The 18,152-nt window shown below is 31.7% G+C and overlaps 2 long non-coding RNA genes across 2 annotated transcripts in view; one reads left to right on the top strand and one right to left on the bottom strand.

Annotated features, from left to right (window-relative positions):
- LOC126740491 (uncharacterized) overlaps window positions 1-18,152 on the top strand; it is a 175,118-nt gene that overhangs the window by 141,201 nt on the left and 15,765 nt on the right. The gene's annotated exons all lie outside the window — the stretch shown is intronic.
- LOC126740490 (uncharacterized) lies at window positions 9,580-10,316 on the bottom strand. Its single transcript, XR_007661925.1, has 3 exons — window positions 10,114-10,316; window positions 9,974-10,056; window positions 9,580-9,804 (listed from the first exon to the last, which is right to left on the bottom strand). It is a non-coding gene; the product is annotated as an uncharacterized LOC126740490 (long non-coding RNA).

Genomic DNA, 18,152 nt, shown 5'->3' with positions numbered 1-18,152 from the left:
ACCTTGAAGGCGAGGTGATGTTTTATTATGTAATAGCTGTTCGCATTTATTTAAATCAGAACTATCCTGGTCACTGGATTGGACGGAGAGGCTCTGTTGAATGGCCCGCGCGGTCGCTTGATCTTTCCCCTCTTGATTTTTTTCTATGGGGTCACACAAAGAGTAAAATCTATGCTACCCAACCAGCTTTAATAGAAGCATTACGTGACAGGATTCCTTTTGAATGCCAACATATAACTCCTGATATGCTAGGAAATGTGCGACGTCGACATGAACAAAATCTGTATTATTACATGGAGGTTAACGGTGGCCATTTTTGGCATTTGTTAGACTAGTGCTTATGTATAAGTGTTATAAATTAATAGTTTGACAAAGAATGTTGATGTTTTTTCAAAAAACTTTAAAACAGTTTAATATAGTTAATATGTTAAAATAGTTAATAATTTGAAAACCGCTGAAGTAAAATCTTTTAGTCTAGGTATTGCCGTAAAGAGAATCGAAAGACCTTTCAAACAAAGTATAACTCGGCCCACTGTTCCATTTAAAATTTTGAGGTTAGTTCCCCCCTGGCTAAGGGATGACAGAACTTAATAATTATTGTAATTATTAAAAGTAAAATTTATGAAATTTAAGGATGAATTTGACATTAACTTAGTGATGGTAAATCTTACAATTGAATAAATTAAAAGAAATAAATTAAAAATAAGAGCAAATGTGTGAAGGACAGTTAAAGGAGGAACTATCCCAATGAAGTTATTAGCTGGTAACTACTTACCGAGTAAAGTTCATTTTGATTTTTTTTCAAATTTATTGAGGAGATTTACCGATTACATTTTCTTTCTACGAAATTAACTGCTTTTCGGCGCAATAAGCAATTAGGAAATATTCGATAAAAAGAATTGAGTTTCACCATAAAACTTAATTTATCACATTAAATGAAAACTTATATAAGGTTGAGACTGAACGAGAAAATTTGTATCTTTTAAAATATTAATAATATAATATGTGTCAAAATAAGTAAATGCTTAACTACATTGTAAAAGACTCACCTTATTAATATGAGTCAATTCCAATTTGGACACATTTTAACCTAAAATAATAATTGCGAATAATTAATCAGGATAAATTTATAAAATCCAGATTGACTATGACCTTCTAAATTATGAATAAAAATTTCACTTGCGTACTGATAAAATACGTATTTATAATAAGACATCACACATGGCACAAAGAATACTATTTTGCAAAAAAAAAACTCTCGTACATTTTTTGATTGTTATTATTATTATTTTAAACGAAAATTTATTGTCCGTATAGTATAGGCGGCATTTTGAAATTCGTAAGCCAAAGAAAGATAAGATACGGCATTCTATTTTCGATTATCCTGTTAAAAAAACAAAACGTTGCGGAGGTTAGTGTCATTTAACCAACCGAGGCATGAGCACGTTTTTTTTTTTCGGCTTTTTCTGTATGTCGTCCGTGACGTCAAAAGTCTGAAATTTTTCGTCGGCAAGGTTATTTCACCATAAGTTTAGCTATTTTTGATTGAGGCTGGTAAGTAATTATTTTTTTTTGTTAATATACAAGAAATAAATACAATTTCAAAATGTAGTTAACTTGTTGCTAAGCTAAATGGAACAGCCAACCAATCATAATTAATAAGTGATTAAATTCTGCTGATATTGTTTAAAACTTAGGTATAAGCATAAGCAGTTTGAAAAATGATTTTTATTTCTATAAATTAAAAAGATTGATTTAAAATGATAAAATAGTGTTAAATAGATAGGACTTTTATATTAAACTATGGGAATCCAAAAAAAGCAAATAAATATAAAATATAGATTTTAATAGGTTAAACAATAAAAAAGATAAATATGTCCTCATACTCCGTGAAGGAAGGAAAAAAATAAGGTGGTACTTGCCGACACGCGTTTCTGTTTAATGGCTTCTTCAGGACAAGGAACCCAGAAAATCAATAAGAAGAAAAACTGCAAAGAGAAGTGAACAACTTATAGTCTTAAGCTACCTGCGTGCTATAACCTTAATGCGAAGTTAAATGATAAAACTACTGCTGAATAATATCGAAATCATTTTTAAAGGATTTTTGGCTATGTAAATTTAATTTAAATCAGTTATTATCTTTCAAAGCTTGTTCTGGCAACAATATAAAGAAAGTTGAATCCACGAAACAATTGTTAGAATTCATTTTGATTGAAAAGTATTCATCAAATCAAATAATCACTCAAAAATCAAATAATAACTACCTGTTAGAGGTTTTTGACTATTCCAGTTACTATTACGAGTGCAGAAAGATCATTTTCGAAACTTAAAATTGTCAAACATTTTCTAAGGTCTACAATGGGACGAAAAAGATTAAGTTTATTAAGTGTACTGTCAATTGAAAATGAAACTTCACGAAACCTTGATACTTGTCAGTTGATAATTTGCAGAAGCCAAAGCACGAAAGAAATATTTTTAATAAATAAATTTAGCTGTGCCTCGGTATTTTTGATTAATACATCAAAACCTATGCAATTTTCATTGTAAACATATTTTCATTTTTTAAGATTGGAAAATTAGTGTATTTTCACTTATGATTTGCAAGGGCCAAAAAAAACAGGAAGGGGGCCGTAAGGATAGGGGACCCCGTACGATTTTTCGAACACGGCAAATTTTAGCGTTGTTATGCCACTGATATCAAGTGTTGGGGTTTTCGAGATATCATCTTTATTCCGTATTTTACCGAATTTGGTGATGGATCCATAAAAGTTATAATAAAACTTTTGTTAATTATTTTATCTGATCTTTGATTATTTTTTTATTGTAAATTTGTTGAATAAATAAATAAATTTGAATAACTCGGAAGTGTGTATATAAGATATTCGGTCAAATATTTTTGAAAACTTCCTTTATCTTTATTTTTTGATTGTTATATTATATTCTAAGAAAAATTGCTGACTCTCTTTTACTGAGACCAGTTGAAAGATGTTGTTCAGTATATAAAATTATATTTTTATTGTTGATGTTGCTCTTTAGTAGGTTTGTTTTGCTCGTTGCCCTGCGACGGACAAACTTAGAATTTGATTTGTTATCAACAGTTGTCAACTTCTGTATTTCATACCGCTTATTTTATGATATTTTTATTAAATATTTTGATGTAATGGCTGCTTTTTCGAATGCTGAATATACTGATATAGTTTTTATGTACGGTAAAGTGGACGGCAACGCAGCAGCTGCTCAGAGATTTTATGCTGAAAGATTTCCTTAAAGAAGAGTACCTCATGTAACCGTCTTCGCTAATACCTACTGTAGATTAAGCGAAACTGGTATTTTAAATCATGCAAAGCCTAGAGCGAACAACCAGCAACATCCAGCTGAAGTGGATCTGCAAATTTTAAATGAAATTAAAAGAGATCCCACCACTAGCACCAGGAAAATAGAGCAAAAACTGCATATTTCTCCATTGAAAGTGTGGAGAGTTCTGCATTCTAAAAAAATGCGCCCATTCCACTATACCTACGTGCAAGGGCTCAAGGAAGGTGACCCTTTTCGAAGAATCACTTTCTGTCGAGTAATTTTAAATGTCAACATAGTAGATAACATATTTTTAGGAAGACTTTTGTGGATGGATGAATTTAATTTTTCTCGCGAAGCGACTACTAATTTTCACATCTTCACCATCAGGATCTTCACGAAAATCCTCATATGAAGAAACAAATTTCATTCGAACGAAAATTTAATGTAAATGGGCAGGTATAATAGGCAGAATTCTAATCGGTCCGTTTTTTTTCAAACAATTTAAATGGAGAAAATTATCTAGAATTTTTGAGAAATAACTGACCTGATATTTTGGATGAACTGTATTGTGGATATAAGAGATCAAATCATTTACCAAAATAATGGATGTTGCGCCCATTATCCGATAAGTGTAAGAGATTTTCTTAACAATAGTTTTCGTAATAGATGGATAGGTCGAAATGGACCGATATTGTGGCCAGCTAGATCTCCCGATTTGACCTCCCTCGACTACTATGTTTAGGGAAGAATGAAAGAACTGGTGTACAATGAAGAAATCCTAAATCGAAAACACCTTATCCAAAAAATTAACGCAGCAGCAGAAATAATGAAGGTGGAACTGATACGCCTAGCCTGCGTATCCACTACAGAGATGCGACGAAGATGTCGACGTTGTATTAGAAACGGTGGTTCTTATTTTGAGCATGAGCGTAATTAATGCATGTAAAATACACGTAAATAATTTTTGTTTGTGCATTTTGTTAATTCGTCATATGTATTTTTGTTAAGAAAACATTCGCGTTTTTAAATTAACCTAATTTCATATTTACAATTTGTATTTCACATTCCATATCTTCCTGCGTATTTCTTTGTTTGTTTAGAACTACTCGGTACTAAGTATTCATCGCTAAACTGCTGTCAATAAAAAAAGCAGAATTTCCTGTTGGAAAGTTTTTGAAAATATTTGAACAAATAACTTATTTACGCATTTCAAGTTATTCGCCTATAAACTTCAAGTTAGATATTTTGGAAACTCATTTTCTTCATGCTATTGTTCCAAATTTTTTTTTCATTAAATGTAGATCCCAGTACGTGTCTCTGAAATACACATTCAGGTTTATAAAAAAAAATAATAATTAGATAAAATAATTAACAAAAATTTTATTATAACCTTTATGGATCTATCACCAAATTCGGTACAAACCAGAAAAACGATGATATCACCCCCTTTCTTATATACGTCGGTGAACCAAACACCCTGAATATTCCATTATAATTTTATGCAATCAAAATCACTAATTATCCTACAAATAGGTATTATTCCTAAGAATAGTCTTATTAGTTTTTTTCTGTATTTTGTTTGGTCTGTTTGATGTGTCTATTTTTTCCTATAATGAAGGCAGAAAACATTATTTTATATTTAAAATTAGTATAAATAATAATCTTACTTTTTTAATGCATACAACAGGCTGCTAAATCAGGCTGATTCTATAAATATTGGTTAGACTATAGTACCGGATACCATACCAAATACAATAGGGTCATAAAATTCGGCACTATATACGAAACTATACCACTAATGTTCTTGGATTAATCGGTTGTCAGCGACGTACTTTATAATGGGTTCTTGGTACGTTTATTAATTCATTTGAACCTGGAATCAAATTGGATGTATTTTCGATGAAGGGGTGTCAATCGAAGTTCTATTGGTAGTTGATGGCCTCTAGATATTTCATTAATAACATGCCTTTTTTATTATGTTTTATTTTATTTTGCTATTTTTAAAAGCTCTCTTGTCATAGGGTATTTCTTTTTAAGGTTTTAATCATCATAATCATCTGTTCTTCAGGAGGATAAGGGTTGTTTCAGGTCTGAATCGAATAGCTAGACAAAACATAAAATTTAAAAGGCTTATAAGCTTTTTACATATAATATACAGGTATATGTATTAAGTATTAAAAAACAATCTCATTTTAACTTAAGCCGATAAAGGCAATTGCATTGTGATTATGACTAAATCTAGCTATTATGAAAAAGCCCCATTCCTTGCAGAAATTTTCATGCTCTTTCTTGAGAAGAAGACCTTAGAATGCTTTCCTTTAAAAAGTTGATCAAGTGTTGGTACAGATACGTGGATGATTTACAATCTTTACATATGAAAATGAAAATAAAAGCTCATTACCCTTTCTTGAATTCGAGATTTATAGAAAACCACTGTGTGTGTTAAATTGAATTAATAATAATAATAATAATAATAATAATAATAATAATAATAATAATAATAATAATAATAATAATAATAATAATAATAATAATAATAAACAAAATAAAAATAATAATAAAACATCCAATAGGCTGTTTCAGAACAACGAGAAACAGTTTTATCGGAGGCTTAGAAATGTCACCAATAATGACAGCGGTAAACCACCATCTAAACGACAAGTCAGGGAGTTTTGGGAGTCAATCCGTCCTACAACTCATAATGTCGAAGCACCCTGGATACAAAAAGAGATTGACAGAATGAAAGAAACTAAGACCAATGGACGAGCCGATAATATCTCCTGAGCTGTTGAGGCAGATAGTGGAGTATTCCTTCAACTGGAAAGCAGCTGGTAACGACCGAATTCATAACTTTTGTTACAAATGGTTTAAATGCACTCATACACATTTAGCTCGTCATTTCAACAGATTTTTGCAGGAACCAACCACAATACCAACTTACATTGCGCAAAGACTAACATATTTGCTGCCAAAAGATAACGATACCGAAAATCCTGCAAAATATAGGGCTATCACCTGCCTGCCTACAATCTATAAACTGCTTACAGCATGCATTGCAAAAATAATTTATAGGCACTGCGAAGACCACGGAATTATCGCTCTAGAACAAAGGGGCTGCATTAAGAGGTCTCAAGGATGTAAAGAATAGTTACTTATAGACACTGTAATTATGGAACAAGCAATACAGAAGCAGAGAAACTTATAGCCTTTATAGATTACCGTAAGGCTTTCGATACCGTTCTACACACTTGGCTGCTTAAGGTCCTTGAGATTTATAAAGTCGCTCCACCGCTTATCAAATTATTAAAGCATACGATGGGTTTCCGGACCACACAGTTGAATCTTAACTGCAGAAATGAAACTTTAACGATTGAGCCTATTAAAATACAACAAGGCCTTTTCCAGGGAGATTCCCTGAGGCCCCCTGGTTTTGTCTGGCTCTGAATCCCCTCTCCCATATGCTTAATCAAAGTCAACATGGATTTACCGTTAAAGATAACACGGAAAACCTATATAATATTACACATCTAATGTACATGAAAAAAAAAAATTATGCTGGGACATCAACGCATGTCAACTCATTGCTGCGAACAATTGAAATATTTTCCCGCGAGATTAAAATGAGCTTTGGTATCAATAAATGCAAAACTCAAACATCTATCAAAGGTAAACACAACACCAACAACTTTAAATTACAAGATGGTAGTCTCATTCGGGCTATGGAAGAAGGGGAAACCTATAAGTACTTGGGCGTACATCAGTCAGCCCATACAGAGCACAAGAGAATAAAGCAGAACGTCCAAAAGGAATATATCAATCGTCTTAACAAATTTTGAAAACTAAACTGAATGGTAAGAACATGATTAAAGCGGTTAATACCTACGCTATCCCTGTCTCAACGTATTCTTTTGGAGTCATTAGGTGGACAAAGACTGATATAGAGGAGATTGAGAGGAAGATCAGAACAACCCTCACGACGTCGAAAGACTTACTCTTACCAGATCCAAGGGTGGCAGAGGACTAACTAATATTTATTTTCTCTTCAAAAAACAAGTAGCAGATCTTCAGAAATACTTCCTCACTATGAGGGAAACCTCTGCTCTTAATAGAGCAGTGGTGCTAGCGGATAACGGATACACACCCTTGAATCTCCGTGCAGGCATAGCAGAACACATTACTGTAACAAAATCAGAGCACACAGCCATTAAAGTTAACACATGGAAGCAGAAGGCAATACACGGAAAGCATCCTCACGAACTTAATGCCGAACATGTCGATTATGAAACGTCAAACTACTGGTTGACTCGTGGAGATCTGTTTCCTGAAACTGAAGGCTTTATGATAGCTATACAAGACCAAGTGATTGCTACAAGAAATCACCTTAAGTACATTACTAAAGATGAGAAAGTAATCGACGATCGATGTAGAAAATGCCTGCACGTACCGGAGACAATTCAACATATAACATCAGGATGCACATCTGTATCAGCTGCCGAATTTCTGCACCGACATAACTGTGTGGCAAAAATTATTCACCAAGAACTGGCAAAGCTTTATCATCTAATTGGCGAAACTTGCCCGTATTACCAGTACAAACCAGAAACTGTACTTGAAAATAACGACTTTCGTCTCTACTGGGACAGAACTGTTTTAACCGATAGGACGCCGACTTCAAACAGACCAGATATAATCTTAATAAACAAAGCCCAAAAGAAAACCTTTCTAATTGACATAGCAGTGCTAAATACCAATAATGTCCTAGAAACAACACACACTTAACTTGCTAAATACGCAGATCTAGCTCACGAGATAAAACAACAATGGAGGCAAGATAATGTATATATACTCCCTCTAGTTATTTCATCCACTGGAATTGTCCCTTTAACACTGTCCAAAAACCTTAACGCATTGGGTCTTTCCTCCTGGACGATTGTCACTATACAGAAATCTGTTAAATTGAAAGAACTCGTCCATTATCTCAAAGAGACCTACGTAACTAGAGAAAATATGAAATACATATAACTTACTAAACTATTATTTATTTTACTACCTGATGCTCTCAACTACCTGAAAGAAGTAAAATTATTATTCCAGGCAATTGATGATGAAAAGAGTGATGGAACGAACGTTGGTTGGCAACAGTCTTAGGGACAGGAGAAGGAACGAAGAAATCTGATAACGATCGAAAGTTATGGATATATCGTCGGCTTACTGCCAAAACCAGATGTAACATTTTGTTTTGTATGAATAAGGGTTGAAGTTTCAACCTACCGTAAAACAGCTAAATGAACGGAAACATTTAATAAATGATGATATAACATATATTGTAGTAATATGAACATAATTCAAGCCAGAGATCAGGAGGAAATTAATTAGCAAAAGTTACTAATATAAAAACAGATGTGTACCTAACTTCTTTTACCCGAACTTATTGGCAAACTTTAAAACTTATCTTACAAGTACCTTTATCTTAAATTTCAACTTCAGGATCACTATCTTCAAGTGCTGGTTCAGGAATATTGTCTTGAACATCGTCGGACGATGCTAGATTTAGATAATATGGGTGAAATTCATCTGGAATTACTTCCGATTTACACAACTTTAATAAATCTTGTTTCTTTTTTTGAACTTATAGGTTGCATTTTTGAGTACGTATTTTTTGGCAATATTTCTTTAAAATTGGGTATTTTTCGACTTTTCCCAAAAACGTTTATTTCTTGGTATTCTGCGGTATGATTATATCTATACTACCTGGTTTAGCCTTTTGGTAACGAAAACATTTAACCAGTTTACCTTCTTATTATTAACATATTCTCTCGTCTTATTTTTCACAAGTTTAGAAAGACTTTCCAAATCAAAAAACTCTTGAAACTTGTGTTCCTGCATAACAAACGGCTTCTTTTTTGATGCTCTTATTCTATCCAGGCGAAATATTGTTAACTAATCATGCATTGTAAACATAGAAATAAACTTCTGAGCCCGCTTATATTGTGCATGCTGTCTACTTCTATGTATCCGCTTTCCAGTAATTTTTGCTCTATAATCATTAAGTTGGTATTTTTTTGAACCAGATAGAGTGATAAAGCGCTAACCTGTTTTTGCAGAAGAAATATTTCCCTTTTTGCAAATAAACACTTATCTGGTTTATGCAGTAAATTTATATTCAAATTTTGGTTACGAAAGTGCACTAAACAAAAAAATGGTAAAAATGTTTTTATCTTGTTTTGGCAGTAAACCAACGATTTAAGTCTAAAACTAAAAGTATTTTTTCTTGCATTACCATGCTATTATATAATATTTTATTTACAATTGTCTAACTTAAATCATACATATAGTAACGTAACAACAAATAATTATTCAATACATAGATTAGGTAATTGTATAATAAACATATTAATATCTTCGATATTATAATAGATCTTCGGTAGGTAATAGTTCCTTCCTTAGGGTGAATTTGTATAATGGGTGTTTTGAAATGATAATATATGGAAATCTTGATCCAGGAAACTATAATGTTATGCATATTATTACAATAAATTATTAACTTATTGAAATTGTAATTTACTTTGGAAAATTAATAGTAAGCAAATACACATACAATTATGAGATAAATATTAAAAAAACTTTATAGTCCTTGTAAGTTGACGACAAATTACTTATTTTTTTCAGCAAATACCTTTTTATTTCGTTTAATCATTCCGTTTCCATTATAATACCGCATGTTGTTTTACGCTATTCTAATGGCGTCATGTTTGGAAACTTGAGAAAAATTAGGCATTTAAAATGTTGTTAAACAAATAAATACGTTGTACTTACGTAATACTTGTAATGAGATACATATGTACCTTATGTACCTAAAATTTATTACTAGCGCTTGTTTTCAAATAATATAATAACCCTAAACACACAGCTAAATATATAAAACAATAGTGAAGTGGAGTCTTATCGCTTGCCTTACAATGTCTCAACCTTTAATTTTCTTCAAAATTTTATTGCATGAATTACGTGATGTCAAACTGCCTGACTTTTCAACGCTTTGTCACTTTGTCAGTTTACTTTAGTACAGTGTGCTACCTGAGTTTGTTTTGATTTATGTTTGTCCTCTTGTTTTTGTTAGTGGAGTGCGAACATTTTATTAACAAAAATATCGCTTGGATACGTATTTTTCAATAAAGCTGCTGTGTCTTCATCTCTATAAGCAATCCATTTAAATTAATATTTTTCAATATTTCTGTTCGCATACATTTATTACCAGAGAATATAACAATACGGAGAAGTCCGAGTTGTAAAGGAAAATTCAAAATACCATAATTACTTATCCTCCCACTACTTAGTAGTTAGAGTAATAATAATAAATAATAATAAATCATGTAAAATTGAATGTAACATATTTCAAAAAAAGCGAGTTAGGTATAGTACATACTTTGTAGGAAATATAGACATTAAATAAACAAATTTCATGAAAAAATACAGGGTGTTCCATTAAAAAAATCGAGTTATTGCATATTTTATTTGAGTAAATTGGTAAATTTATATTAGACACTCTGTATTAAAAAAAAAACTTAAGACTTTTACTAAAAGATAAAGCTGATACCGTAAACTAACTACATTAAAAATTTCGTTTATCTAGATTGAACACAGCGGTTGCTATAAGAATTTTAATCAACCCCTTAAAACACTAAAAATATCCTAAAAGTACGAATTACTTGGCAGCGCCGTAATGAAATTTAAAAAATGAGATATTAGTGTAAAACTCTTGTTGCCCCCAAAAACATAACGCCATTAAATATAGGGTGTTCCGTTTAAAAAACCTACATGTTTTTCCGTATGTTATTTTTGACGCACCCTGTATATGTAAAATTATTCTTAGTTTGTAGATTTTTGTCAACCTTTTAACCGCGTCATATAAGTTTTTTCCACTCGGTATAGTTTAGGCGCTATTTTAGCCGTACGCCTTGCTGACGCACCATGTATAAGAAAAATTGAAGTCAAATTAACTAAAATAAATAAGAAATTTCTTAAGTTATTCAAAAAAAAAGGAAACTGTCAAACATATACACACATGCTCAAAATCAAGGGATATTGAATTATGTTAATCACAAAGTTTTTTAAAATTTTCCAATTAAATATTTGTTGTAATTATTATAAGTGGAGATACCCCAATAACAAATTAATAATGACGTGACATTAAAATATTGATTTTCGTTAGAAAGGATAAAGTTATCTTCTTGGTGAATTGCTATCCAACACTGTTGAAGAGCTTGAAGCAGCTGATCTTAGTTTTGAACTGATTCTGACCCTGAAGAGCTCTTCGCTGAAGCATATCTCAGGTATGCTATGTAGGATTGAGACCAGGTGATTGACCTGGCCAGTCTAAAATACGAATGTTCTGCTCTTCTAAAAATTTCGTGTGATTCGAGCTGTGTGCGGAGTGGCATTATCATGCATTAACATAAATCTCATTTGCATCAATATTTTGGGCGTATGGAACAACAATAAGTTCTAGAACATTTCTAAGCTAGATGTCTGCTGATAAGAAACGATCAAAAAGAACGTGCTCAGTTCGACTCCCAAAAGAAAATCCTGCACATACAATTGTGCCTCCTCTATAACTGTGAACCTCCTGTGTATGATGGATTCAATTTCTTATGCCAGGTGTCATGCGTTCACGTACTCTTTGAGAATCAAGATATAAGCTAAAGCGAGATTCGTCAGTAAATAAAACATTTTGCCATTGATTTTGTTCCCGACTGGATTCCCTCGATTTAAGAGTTGGCATCTCCAAGACCTTTGGCTTACTAGATTACCTTCTCTCAACCTTCTGTAGATGGTATGTCCTGAAACAGTCACATTATGAGCTCCGCGCAGATGACTTATTAATTGTGGTAGTAACTGTGTGATTTCTTCGAGCTTCTAACTGAACATATCGATCTATATGAGGAGTAGTCACCCTTGGTCGACCCAAATGCCTTTCGTGTGTGGTTGGTTCTAGACATTTTAATAGACTAAAAATTTAAAACTAATTATAAAATACCTTTGCAGTACTAGACTTGATATAGAACTAATAATATTGTAAAAAACTGTTTTTTTTTTGTAAGTAAATTATTTGCAGATGAACATAAGTCGCATATTTACATTAATAAATATTGCTAGAGCCGGATTACACTGCTCAACATAGTTTAAGGTAAGAAAGAAATAGTTATCAAAAAAATGTAGAGTTTAAGAAAGTGTGTATAAAAGCAAACTAAAAAACTTTTTTAGAAATAGTATTGCAAAATTCGAAAGTAAAGAGACCAAAGTCATGAAAATGACATTTTAAAATAAGGTGGAAAAATGAAGTTTCATTTGCGATTCTCGTGATAATAAACCCTTCTAGGGGCATATGCTGACACATTGCCATATCGAAAATAATAGACATCACCTTTAAGTAAAAGTAATATTTGATTAAAACAAATAAAAGTTTTTCTTATATTAATTAAATGTAGGCTATATAAGTTGCAGGTTTATGTGAAGTGGTTAATTTATTATCATTAATATATTTAATTAATAAGTCAAATGGATTTCCATTTTAATAATTTATTTGCACAATAATACTAGATAATATAAAAAATATCCATTACTGTTAGCAAGTAGTTATATATTTTTTCAAAAACTTAAGAGGCTATAACGGATAAAAACCCATTATACAGGGAGACAATGGGTTTTTGTCCTTTTGTCCTGGGGGACAACCTTTCAAATGGTTATAAATGCTATATACAGTAGCCATAAAGTAGTAGAGATAGGACACCGATGGGTGAAAGAGCGCTGTTTCCAAAATACAAAGTGTTGAAATATTTCAAAAAAATCGATTTTTTTCCTCTGTATTAAAAACCCTTATAGCGATTTGAATTAAATTTTAAGGCTTTAAATGATAAGTGGTGAGGCTTTTTGAGCAATTGCAGGTGATTTGACCTGTCTAGCGACGGACTTGCAGCACATGTATGTTAATTTTTAAAAAAATATACGCCACTGGTTTTTTGAAAAAATTTTTTTTTCGAAATATTTTGTTAGTTTTTAATAAAACACATCTTTTGCATTTTTGCGCCCCGACGAACCGTTTCCGTGCAAGAAACTAAAATCCATACAAGGATCCATCAAAACTTTTTTGTCGCAACGAAAAGTTTAATGTCATTTCAATAAAAAATAAATAATTTAACTAAACAATAAACAATTTAAATGAAAAAAAATAAAAACAATCTAAGCAATAAACAATAGAAAAACAATTGAAACAATAAAAAACAATTTAAATAATAACAAATTCAAACCAAATGCTTAAAATGTCCTCCATGCGTTTCTACACGTTTTATGCACCTGTTGACCCAAGGTGCCCGTACGACCGCAGCCACCACAATTCTAGCAACTAGGTCTTCTCGGTTGGTTACAAGTTGCATAGATAGGCTGTTCCATGGCGCTCCAGACAAAAAAGTCTAGAGGTGGCAGATCAGATGACCTTGCTGGCCAAGGGACTGGACCAGCTCTCCCGATCCACCTGTTGTTGTAGGTCTGATCTAGAAAAGCCTTTAAAGTACGAACTGGAACCAGAGTTCTCTCCGCAAATGGAGAGGCACATCTTCCATTAGGCCCAGCAGAACATCTCGCAAAAACACTAAGTACCTATTACCGTTCAAGGTAATCTGGCAGGACGTATGGCCCAATTATTGGAAAACGCTGCCTGTACAATTGCTGTTCCAACAAAGCATTTCCTCGCGCTTCTCCATACAAAAGATCCAGATCTGCAGGCTCAGGCAATCCAAATCGATTCATTTTTACCAGTTTCCTTTTAAAACAGTTAGATACAATTAATTGAATTAATTAATTACTGCTAAATTAGTGATAATAATAAGAGTGACTTTTGTTTGGTTACTGTCACTCATTTTTCTCTTGTTTATGTTATCGAGTTGACAACATTATTTGCAATTCGGTATGTATCTCGATCTTCTGCAAGAAGTGACTCATATACCGTAAAAATAAGACAGTAGGTATGCACCGACACTAAACATAACAAAAACATGTACACACTTTTGATAAAAATAAGAAAGATATTCAGAAAAAAAAATTGAAAAAAACAGTGGCGTATTTGTCTTTTTATAAGAAATTTAACGTATATGTACTGCAAGTCCGTCCCTGGACAAGTCAAATTACCTTCAACTCTTCAAAAAGTTGCCTCGCCACCTAATAATTAAAAATCTAAGAAATTCATTTAAGTCGCTTAAAGCGCTTTTAATATAGAGGGAAAAAAACATTTTTTTTTTTAAATTTCGACATCCTGTATTTTCAAAACGAGGCACTTCCGACCATCAACGTCCTATCTCAAACTGCTTTTTTCTGGTTTCTATATATACTGAAGCATTTTGGACTATTTGAGAGGGGACACCCTGTATTAAATAATTGAAAGATGGATCTTAATCATTTTACAACTAGAATTAGTCAGTTTGGTTGGTTTAAACTAAGTTTAAAAATAAAATATTTCACAGTTTTAGTGCTGATACCTACACAAAATAATTAATGGTTGCCAAAAGAAATGAAACTTTTCACTCTATCATGTATATGCTATTGAAGAGCATCGCTAGTGGTACGCCCTAAAAGCATTGGCACGCAACATCTTCAGTCAAGTGTATTTGCTTATGCTATATTTGACACACAAATTGGTGCTATTTGTATTTTCTGAATTATTTTCAACTTAAAAGACAAAGCGCGTTGTAATGTTTTGAGAAATAGAGATGAAATTTTATTTGTTTTGATGGAAGTTTACAAAAAAATGGATGAATTTATCAATACCAATAATATTTTCATATCATTCTTTTTCGAAAAGTTAATATCGGTTAATAAAAATTATTTTTTTCTGTTTCTGCTACATCTCACTCCTCAAGTCCTTGAAAAAGTTATTTTTCGTCATAGCCGATGCTCCCTACAGACGAGGAACACTATTTAATAGAGATCGTCGAAGAAGGTTAGGTTCTACCGCATCTCTTCATCTACATCCTCAATTTCTAGGAAAAGTAATTTCAATTACATAGGGATGCTCCTAAAAGTTAATTTTTGGGTTTTTACTACACGTCAATTCCTTGAAAAAGTAATTTTTTCTTACACAGTAATGCTCCTACAGATGAGGCAAATCATTTCATAACGATGGTTCATGATTTGTTAGAGTCAGATATAGAATCATGCCAAAAAGTGAGTTGATAAGAGTTCTTTGGGTTTCGCCCTCATTACTTAGAAATTGCAAATTCTTTTTTAGATATTTTTCCACATACTTGTACGATTCAAGACTAATATTCTTGGGAGATTTCAACATTCCAGAATATATTTTATATAAGGAGGGTGCACAACCGTCTTATAGGGTGAATGGTCTGTTTAATCTATTAGAATTTTTCGATTGGAAGCAAATAAATGTAAATTGTTATCGCGTCTAGATGTGACTAGATGCGATCTTGATGTCACGATTTTTTAATTGAGGATCATCCTTATTGATTAAATTCAAAAACAAATGAGATAAAAAAAGTAAATAACGGTAAAATTGAAAATACCTTTTATAACTATAAAAAGGCTGATTATAACGTTTATATTTTTATTTATATAATTTTATTTATTTATATTGATTTAACTAAATTTAAAGCAATGCACTCCAAAATTAAAAAAGATATTAATCTACTCTATATAAGCAGTTCTGTATTAATTTAAAAAAGTTATTTAGTGTCTGAACCTAATAATTTTTGGAAGCTTATTCAGAGTTCACAAACAATAACTTGTTACCTCAAAACATGACCGATCAACAAGGAACATTGTTGTCTGATTCTCAAACAATACTAAATGCCTTTACACAATTTTTTGAAAGTTCATTTGTTTCTTCCATACATACTCAACAAACCATCTGTAATAATCAGGAGATACATGTACATACTGTAACTATAACTATATTTACGGAAGCCGAGGTGCTACGAGCAGTCAAGTCATTTAAGCCAGAAGTAATCGTTGGACCAGAAAAAATTCCTGCTTTTCTCATAAATGACTGCGCTTATGCTTTTATTAAACCATTGACTCTTCTTTTTAATTTAGCGTTAAAATAAGAATGCTTTCCTGACCTTTGGAAAACATCTCAAATTATTCCTGTACACAAAAAATGTGATAAAAATCTTATTGAGAATTATCGTCCTATAATTATAATTAATATTTTTTCTAAATATTTTGAATGAGTACTGCATTCTGCTTTATATCCCTTAATGAAAAATTTGATTAATACTAGACAACATTGGTGTGTGGATGGTAGATCTACAACAACTCTCTCAGCTCTCTCTCTTACAAAATTTATTTCGCAGTCAATAAACGCTAATTCACAAGTTGACGTAATCTATAACGACTTTTCTAAAGGCTTTGATAGACTTGATCATAGTATTCTCATCAACAACCTCGAAAAAATTAAATATTTTTAACAAAATTTCTACGGCTTTTCCACATGTTTAATTTTTTTTTCATCTTACTTAACTCAACGGCCTCAATACATAGAATGCTATTGTCGAAGTTCTGCAAAGATCGTTGCCACTTCAGGAGTCCCACAAAACTCAATTTTGGACCGTTTTTTTATATCATTTATCAATAAAAAATATCTGATAAACTTACCGTAAAAAGTCTAATATATGCGGATGAAACAAAACTCTATTATGAAATTGACAATATTATGGATTGCATTCTACTTCAAAATGACCTACACACACTTAATACTTGGTGCAAAAACCATAGCTTTTGTAATAGTAGTCTCTTTTAGCTTACCGAAAAACCTAATTCTTTACGATTATACTATATTATATTATAATAATAATAATAACGTACCCAAATCAACAGTTTTTAATTACTTAAAATATACAAAAAAGATTTCTGAAATTTCTATGGTTTAAGTGCGACGAAGTGCAGCCAGAAACTGGTTTTCCACACACACACAACTGTTGGAAAACTGTTCATTTCTTACACTAGAGAGAAGGCGGAAATTTGCTAATTTGCCTGAAATGTTAGAACAGCTTAATTTTCATTTACCTTGCGTATCAGCCAGAAACCCACAAGCGTTTTACCTATTAAGACCTCGAACAAACATCTAAAAATTTTCTCCACTGCGTACAGCGTACACATATAATTCTATTCAAAATCAATGCGACATTTTTAACTGTAGTGTTGCAGCTATTAAAAAAGTACACTTTTCTTAATCACAAATGTTCTTTTATTTTTATATACTTGTAATTTTTTGTAATTAAGATCTTTCTTTTATTTATATAGAGCTCTTTTTTTTTAATCGATATATGTTTTTGTGTTATATCATTAATATTTTTTATTGTCTTTTTCGTTTACACTCAATAATTAGATGTGCATCTATGAAGTGGTGTAAGTAAATAAAATAATGATTAAAATTCAAAAACTTTCATCTAAAATGGAATTTTAAATGATTTAGATATTAAATGGAAAAAAAATTTAAAAAAATTATTTTGCTTTAATAGTGGTCTTTTCCTAGAAAGTTTAGAGAGTTATAAATTAAATTTTAATTTTTTGAATTAATTCCATGAATCCTAAACAATATCTTATATGAATTAACCGATGTCAAAACCGAGTCTCGAAATCTAGCATGTATCTAATTGAGTATTTTTACTCTATTTGTTATACTATTCTATTCATGTATTTTTCCATATTTATGACGTGCTTCTGTGAGAATTTGTGTTTGAACTTCGTTCTGTTTGACTTCTATTCAGCGAAATGTTCCTGTGAAATTGACACTAATTTAGTCTACGGGCCAAAGGCGCTTTACCTGTTCATTAATGCAATTGCTCGACATG

The sequence above is a fragment of the Anthonomus grandis genome, chromosome 9, assembly GCF_022605725.1.
Source record: "Anthonomus grandis grandis chromosome 9, icAntGran1.3, whole genome shotgun sequence".
In the NCBI taxonomy this organism is placed as follows: Eukaryota; Metazoa; Arthropoda; class Insecta; order Coleoptera; family Curculionidae; genus Anthonomus; species Anthonomus grandis.
Note: the sequence above shows the minus strand (reverse complement) of the source record. Positions and strands in the feature narration are given on the sequence as shown.